The following is an 8,541-nucleotide window of genomic DNA, read 5'->3' on the forward strand; positions in this document are numbered from 1 at the left end:
TTTTGGCACTGCAGCAAAGATTTAGGGGTCGTGCTTCTGAGGGCAGCATCAAACATCAGGTGTGACACTCCTGGAGACACCCTGGTGTTGCTGGGAGAGGGAAATGCTTCCAGAATTTCTGGAGCAACTTCCAGAAGGACTAAAATCAGTGCAGAACCATGAAAAATAATGCAGCCAAATCCAAAGCTTTCTCCTAATTTTTAGTTATTTAGGAAATTCAGTGGTTCTCAAACTGTGTGCCCATAGGTTAACAGTCTCCTGCAGAGCCAGGCAAGCCAGTGGTGCTTTTCATGCAGTACAGTATATACTTGTGAGAGTTCACTCCCATGGTGGTGTCAGAGCTGCTGTATCCACAGTTTACACTGGCTGGGTGGTGTTGCAAGCTAAGCCACCATAAGCTCTATCCTGATGTCCACACCAGATATTATTCATGTTATATCATAGGCAAACAGAGTGCACCTGGCCCAAAACACCCAGTAAGGGAAGGAAAATCCCATTCAAACCCGAGGGACCCCTTGCAACCACCAAATTGTGCCAGATTTGCTGCAAAACTGATGCACTCAGTAATGATTTGGCTCCTGCTGGATCCTCCTAGCAGGGGGATGGTGGTGCATGTGCATTCATTTTTTTCTGGCATGTAATGAGCTGGCAGCTCCGGGCTGGACATGCACCAAGCACAAGCCAGGTGTAAGGAGGACATACAGGATCCTCCTTTGGGCATCTTCTAGCCTTGCATCTGCCCAGGACCTTCTATGCATGTGCATGGGGACAGACAGACAGACTATATCCACTGGTGTGTAAAGCCCCTGAAACCTCGATACAGAGGCAGTGACTCAGCTGTCTTGTTTTAGTGCATTGCAGGAAATTACTTGCTAATGAGTCAATTGAAAATCACCCATGTCTGACCTTGTCATGCTGCTTTGCCTTGCTGGCTGAGGGGGAGGGATCGGGATCTTGGGGAGAGGCAGCCTGGGCTCAGGGCCTGTCCAGGAGGGCCACCAGAGCAGTGTCAGCCATCCAGGGGTGCAAAGGAGCTCAAACACACTTGAAAGCCCAACCTTTCCTACCCCTCAGCAGGTGCACACATGCACACATCTCAGTTTTTAAGCACAGGCTGTGCTGCAGAAAGGAAAAGCCCAAGCCCTGTGTGCAGAGCTGGCTTTGAGCAGTGATAAAACCAAGGACAGACACTGGCCCACGAAAATAACAGCAATGTTTTCTCTGGCCCCTTCCCAGGCCCTCCCTTCTCTGTGTGCTGGGCTCTGGTGGCTGCTGTGCAAGCAGGGAGAGAGGCCCTGGCTGGGTCTGTATGCTCAGGTCACAAGGGCTGAGCAAAACCAGCAGCAGTGGTGTCTCCACTGGGACCATGGCACTGAGGGGTCTTCAGCTGCAAGTTTGGACTTTCTTTTCCTGCTGCATCCACACAGCATTAGCACACATGGGGTCTCCAGCATTGCTAACTCTGTAAGTGCAGAAGTCTCTGGAACAGCTGCTTTTCCAGCAGCTGGTCTATTGCTGTTCAGAATCAATGTTATTTCCAACTGCTCGATGGTTTTCTTATGCTGCCTCCATGGAAGGTTTTTATCAGAGCAAATATTTGTATCACATCAAGTATTTGTTGTGTGAGAATGGCAAGGCTGGTGGTGAAGACCCAGTGTCTAACACCACCACGAAACAGCACCAGCAAAAGTCAAAAATTTGAGAGCCAAGGGAAGGAGTTAAAGCTGAAGCCACCCAAACCCCCTTGCAATGAGGGAAGAAACTTGCTGTTCCAAGGAAACACTAGTTGTGAACCTAGAACGAAATCCAAGTTCTGCAAGAAGCACACACAGGTCAAGGTTTTGAGGAACCCCCACCCCCACATGATGTACTTACACCCTGAGCAAGCTGCAGGGAACTGAAGAGAATTGTTTGCAAATACCCAGGAAGCAAAATACATTTATTTTAAAACCCTAATTCCTAGTTCAAACACAGCTTGAAAATCTGCCCACAGACATTGTAATGTTGAAGCTGGGTGAGGCCATGGTTTAATGCCAGCTTGTGGAGGGTGGGTGAGCAAGTCAGTGAGAGACCACCCTGCCTTTGTCTTCACATAAACAGAAGAATAAAAGCAGTCTAACTAAGAAAGAGAGATCATTCACTAAAATATTTGCCTAGACCAGATGGCTCTGGTGACTCAGACAAAATACTCCCCCTGCTACAAGCCAGCTGTAAAAGAACTGTGGTTTGCCGTTTAGGAAAAATGACACAGCGTGGTGGCAGAGCCTATCTAGGAAACATGGAGGGGAAAAAAAAAAAGCACTCACATGTCCCATTTAAAAATTAAAAAGGTTTATCTGGATCACTTCTCCAGTCTAGCACCAGCTTGTTAGTGCCTATGTGCAAGGGTGGGGTGTGGGACAGATCAGGGACTGACTTGTTAATCAACATTTTTTGCTTTAATAAATTAAAATAAATGAGAACTTTTAAACAGGTGGTTTTAAACTGCTTATTTTAATAATCTGAATTTAAATTTTGGGTCCATTTTTCTGCTTCCCTAAAGAAATGGCAGTATTTCAAAAGCTCAGGGCTTCTGTTCATATGATTCACTCTGATCTGGATACTCTGATACCATCTGAATCCAAATAAAGCATGGATCCAACAACCACACTCACTAAGGGAGAATTAAACCACTAAAGACAGTTTTTAATGCGTCTCTATGAATAATCATGACATTTTCCCCCAGTTGCTCTCTTCTAGCTTTATTTAGTAGATACAACCCTCTGCATTAAGACAATTCATGCCAGTTTGGAGAGCATTCAAGACAAACAGCCTCTGGAGGCAAGATGGGCTCTGCCCTCCCAAATGCATGGACAGGTCATTAAAACATAATGCTGACCATCCTCCTCCTCACAGGATGGCTGTCGGCCTTTTTGGCACAGGACGCACATGTACAGACTTTCAGAGCTTTCCAGGAAGCAACAGCGTTTTTGTGAACTGCAGGCTGCACCCAAGGAAAGGAGCCACAAACCACTGTCCTCATGATCTCTCATGACCTGGATTCCTATCTGGCCTCATGCATGGGTCCTCTAGTCCCCAGTCTTCTTCCAGCCAAAAGCACACCTTGCCCATCCCAGGAATCACAAGGGGTTTGGGTTGTTTTCCTTTTCCATGAAACTTCGTTTCAGACTTTCAGACCGTCACTATATCCTTTCTCACACACTTCTCCACCTATAGTCATGTCTGTCCCTTCTTGACAAGAGCTTTTTCCTGCAGCCTAGCCCCCAGAACAGCAACATCCATCCTGGCAGTCTGATTACCATTCTTACAGATGTCTCTGACCTCCTGTGGGCTGAGATAAAGCCGTGGGGTTGCAGTGTGGCACTGCAAACTGGAGAGATGGAGAAGTCCTTCAGTGCAGCCCCAAACCCTGTGTCACCAGAGTGGGCACGGGTGGGAGCCCCTTCTGCTGATCTCGTTTGAGGAGTTCAGTCCATCCCAACCTTCTGCTTTGGTCCCTCGCTGTGTACTCCCAGCACTGCTCGTGGCAGCAGTTCCCTGTGCAGAGAGGATGCGAAAGAACCACCACGGTGGAAAATTTTTCCTTGGTTGCTCTTTTTGAGTTGTTATACCATTAACATGAGCATTGGCAAAAGGAGCTTTAAAAGTGTCTGGTCTGTCTCTCCATCCCTGTGCAGGGTCAGCTTTTTGTCTGCTCTGCTGCACGTCTGGGGAAGTGACTGTTGCACCTTTGCACCTTCCATTCCTCCTGTTGTCATGCCCTGTCACAGATTTTTTTTTTTTTTTTTTAATTAACCTGTTAATTCCAGCCCTTCCTCCAAGGCCATGTTTTCCTGCACTAAGGGTTATTTTTATCCTGGGCTTCCCTGGATGCCCTGAAACAAAGTCACAGCTCCAAAAACCCAGCTGTGGCCTGAAGCTTCCATTGGCACATCCCTTTTTTCTCCTTTTCCTCCATGTGACTTGTGTCTCTTTCTGTGTCTCCACAATTCACTTCAGACTCAACAGCACTAACTGGTCCTAAAATCAGAATATATCTGGGTCTATACCACTGGAAGGGACTACAGATGATTCTACATTTCTTGATACCTACAAGGTAAATTTCTTGTCATAGCTGTCAAACATCTTGCATCAAAAGCAGTTATGGGTCCTTTTCTTTATTTTTATTTGTTTTCACACCAAAGCACAAATAACCTTTTGCTTCTGTTGGCACAGGCTGTCTTTCTGAGCAGTTTCAGTTCACTCCTGTGGTGCTAACAGAGGCTGGCCTGCTGTTAAATCAAACACAAATGAAACCTTGCATTTGTGCTGTCTTGAGGGAGTCTGGGCAACTTGAACTGGCTTTTCAGAGGCTGCACCGACCAGAATCCAGTCAGCTTGGCTGAGCTGCTCTGGGTGAGGGTTAGAAGTGATGGGGCAAAATCTAAACCAGGAACCTGATCCACCAGCCACACTTCAGAGGCTCATGATTGTGTGCAGGGGCACCCAAGGGAAGTGTGGAAAGCACTTCCTCTATTATAGGCTAGAATGGAGAGAAATCTACTAATGATTAACTCTGCAGAACCAGGAAGAGGGACGCCTCTTTTTGCCAGGTGTTCTCTTGGACTGAGAAGCCTGGAATGAGCACTGGCCTTGAACCACCCACATGACCTAGTGGCATTCAAAGCAGATGTCTTCCCCACCCTCCCACTAGTCTTGTTTATTTATTTTGGGTGACCTGATCATGCACCAGAGTTAAAACAAGGACACTTTGGTATAATCAGACAAGGAAAGCATAATCCAGTACAGTAAAGGAGAGCTCCTTAGTGCTCTAGCAAAAACCTACTTTTTACAGTGTCAGGCAGGCCAGTGTTATACTTAGTTAAGACCCTGTTGTGGCAGGTGTGCAGAGCTATGACTAAGGTGAAGGACATGGAGCTCAGCTCCCTGCCACCCTTCACGCCCCTTGTGCCTCTGCAATGGCAACACTCAGCCCTCCTCTCATCTTTAGTCCTTTGCTGGCAAAATTGAGTTTTGCTTCCTTTGGAGTCACCAGAACACCCTCGGGAATCCAGACAGTAAGAAGTGGTCTCAGAGTGTTGATGTTCCCTCCAGACATCCAGATACCAGACAGTGCTGACCTCAAGGACTTTCAATTGTCATCAGTTCCTCTGGCACTGAAGGAATTTGGGCACCCAGGGATTGGGCCTGGAGCCCAATGAGATATGACTGTCACCTACAAGTATGGCTTTAAAAGTCTTTCCCTTGGCAAAGCTACCCTTTCACTAGGTTTCTTTTCAGACCTGTGAGATCACCATGTTGAGGAATGTTATGCTAAAGACATGCTTACCACAGCAAATGCATGTACATTTGCTTTACTAAAAAATACAATTTAGCCACAGATTGACAGGGCTGGCAAAGTTACCTATAAATCCAGAAAGTAGTTCCCTTTAGGAACTATTCCAGGGAAAGGTTCACAGATCTTCAAACTGGTATGACCATCCCAGGGCAGTGCTTTCAGAGCTTGCAGTTTGCACACTCCCCTTTTGTCCTGTGGGTTTAACATCTCTCCAGTTCCATGGGATTCAAGTGAAGAACAATCTTTGCAATGGGCCCTGCCTCACTTGTGCTGTCACTCCCTGGGAGGAGGGGGACACTTTCCAAATGAAGGTATTTCTACTAAGAAGGAACTCAACAAAAAAACCTGGTCTCACTTACCCTCTTCAGGAAGACTGAAACCAACCTGAGCTGAACTGGTGATGGCACACAACAGGGGTTAAGTATCAAAGTAAGACAGAGGTTTCTCTCATCTGCCAAAGGTGAGTCTTGCTGGAACAGTGCCAGGGAAATTAAAGGTCCCGGAGCAGCATGAAGGCAAGGGAAGGCCTTGCCCATAGTTTGGTGAACTGTACCAACTACAGCTGCTGCTGTGACCCCCCCCACAAGCAGTTCAGCAGGGAGGAAATACTGCTGGAGCCTCTCCCTCCTCCCTGCTCTTCTCTACAAAGCTTAGTGAGCTCCCAGCACTTTTTCTTTGCTGCTCCCCAGCCCTTGGACTGGCAGTTCCAGCTATAGACTTGAGGTGGTTTTGTTCAGGTTTCCCAGCCCAAGGCTGTAATCTGGATTAAGAGCAGGCTCAAGGCATGAACCTGTCCCTCACCAAGTGCACATGGTAAATGGGCTGTTTTCTGTGGTGGGTAAATAAACAAGTAGTGACTCGTACCTTTCAGCACAGGGCTTTTCTCTTGTGCTGTTTTTGTTTTAGCACCTTTTCCCTCCTTGCCTTTGACATGCACTGTGCTATTAATTTACCCACAGAGCATGTCAAGAGCTCACACTATCACCAATGAAATAGATGTAGCCCTTTTATCTGGCCTTGGGGGACAGGAACCACCTTCTCCACAGTCACTTTCCCTGTGACTGCCAGAGTCATGACATATTTTATCCCACATTAATTGTACTTCCTCATTGACGCTGTAACCAGCTTCATTTCCTGTTCAGTGAGACATTTAAAGCTCTTTATGCTTTGGTGTTCTGGTGCAGCACCACTGCAAATGCCAACAGCCACCTCATGGTTCAGGACATGGTGATTTTATTCCCCAACTGCCCATTATTATTTGGTTTATATCATTCCCAGAGAACTGGTATGAAGAAAAAAGGAGAGTGTGAAGGGCAACCTAACAGGGCCAGGGTAGTATCACGGCATCAACTTTGTTCAACAGAGATGGAAGGGAGGTAGGGTGCCACCTCTAAAACCCTGCTCCAAGGCTCTACTGAGCATCCATCCCCACTCACCCTCTTTGTGGAAGCCTCTTTCTCTGGCTCTGCAGACAGGAGAGGAGCTGTATGTCCCCATCTCCGTGTATCCTAGAAGGAGTGGGAGCATGCTGAGGAAGCACCCAGGGTCAAGCAGGAAGCAAAGGCAGCAAGGCCCCAGTGCCCCCTACCCAATCTTCTGCTGGGATGAGGTTCTCCAGTGGCCACAGCATCAGACAACAGGGGGGTAAGGGGTGCTGTAAAGAAAAAACAATTGCCCTCCTCCCCGTCACCACCTTTTTAACCCACATTTCTTTACAGTGTCACATTAAATAACATCACCGTAGTTTTCAGCTTGCTCAGTCTACCAAAAAATAACTTTTTTTCCCACCTACTGACCAGGTAAGGGAGAACAAGAACATTTTAGGTTCCTACAGTGGTACCTATTTGTCTGTGCCAGCCAAAACATCACAAACTTCTGGAACAGTAAGTGCCTGGCTCTGTCAAAGCCTGGTGCAGCGCTTTCATTCTTAAGTGTAACTTCAGCTACAGAGGGATTGTTTCTGAAAACTGTTTTGTAATTACAGTGCAGAATACAAAGGAATCTATTTCCATGCTGGGCTCCTTTAAATACAATTTATATCATTTCATTATGATCCTTAAATTCTCAGTGTTTCTTGACCCAGGACAAATCAAAGCTTCCATTCTACCTAGGCTGACCTGCAGAGCTCTGCCCACAACACAGTGCCTTTATTTTCATTTCATCTTCAACAGGTGGATTTTTTTTTTCACTGAGCTGAACTAGTACAAAATGTCAGAGAACCCTGATCACTTTTTTTCTTCAGTGAAACTATCTTAACTGACTATGCTCAAATTTAGATGAAATTACTTGCAATGGATAGATCTTAAAGATCCCTTTTCTCCTTACTGGTGTCTGAACTTCCTGTCCTTGGATGAACCTTCTGGTTAACAGGACAGTGAATTTCTAGCGATTTGTTGGTTTTGGGTTTGTTTTTTTTTTTCCTCTTTCCATGAATCTAGTTTGTTAAAGAATACTGCTTTTTTACACAGGGGAAAAAAAAAAAAAAAAAAAAAAAAAAAAAAAAAAAAAAAAAAACCCACAAAAACACCCACCACCCACAACCCCAAAACAAACAAACCCCAAAACCCCCTGAAACCACAAAACAACAACAACAAAACCACAAAGCACAACTGCCCAAAATACAACCAAATGTTCTTGTTCTAAAAGCAATTCCTGGAGCGTTTCTGGAAGACAAAAAGGAAGGTTAAATGAATGCAACCAAATATAAGTATCCTCGAGCCAAGTTCTGAAAAATGTTGTCTCCTTCATTTTTCCACAAGTCTGGTAACCATTCCAAGCTTAAGCTGCACCCACCTATTGTGCAGCCTTAAAAGAAAGGCTGAGTGGGTGTAGGATGGGGTAGGAAAGGGGGCAGACTAATTACTAGAGCACTTTCAAAATCTTTCACTATCTGCAGGTACATAAATTGTGAATGACAGTAAAATTCAAGTACTTTGATTCAAGTTGAAGGTGTGCCAGACTTTACTCTGCACCAAGCAGTTGCTGTGCCCAGGGGACATCACTGAGGTGCAGAGGCAGAGTCTGACTTCATGTGACAACTGCACACCCCCAAGGAGCTCCACGTGCTCAGCTGCATAGTCACATGCAGACAGCAGCACTGCACACAATCATGGAATTATTAAGGTCAGAAAAGACCTCCAACACCATCAAGGCCAACTTTTAACTGAACACCACCCTGACAACAAAACTGTATCACTGAGTGC

The sequence above is a fragment of the Zosterops lateralis genome (genome assembly GCF_965231275.1).
Source record: "Zosterops lateralis genome assembly, chromosome: 2".
Lineage (NCBI taxonomy): Eukaryota > Metazoa > Chordata > Aves > Passeriformes > Zosteropidae > Zosterops > Zosterops lateralis.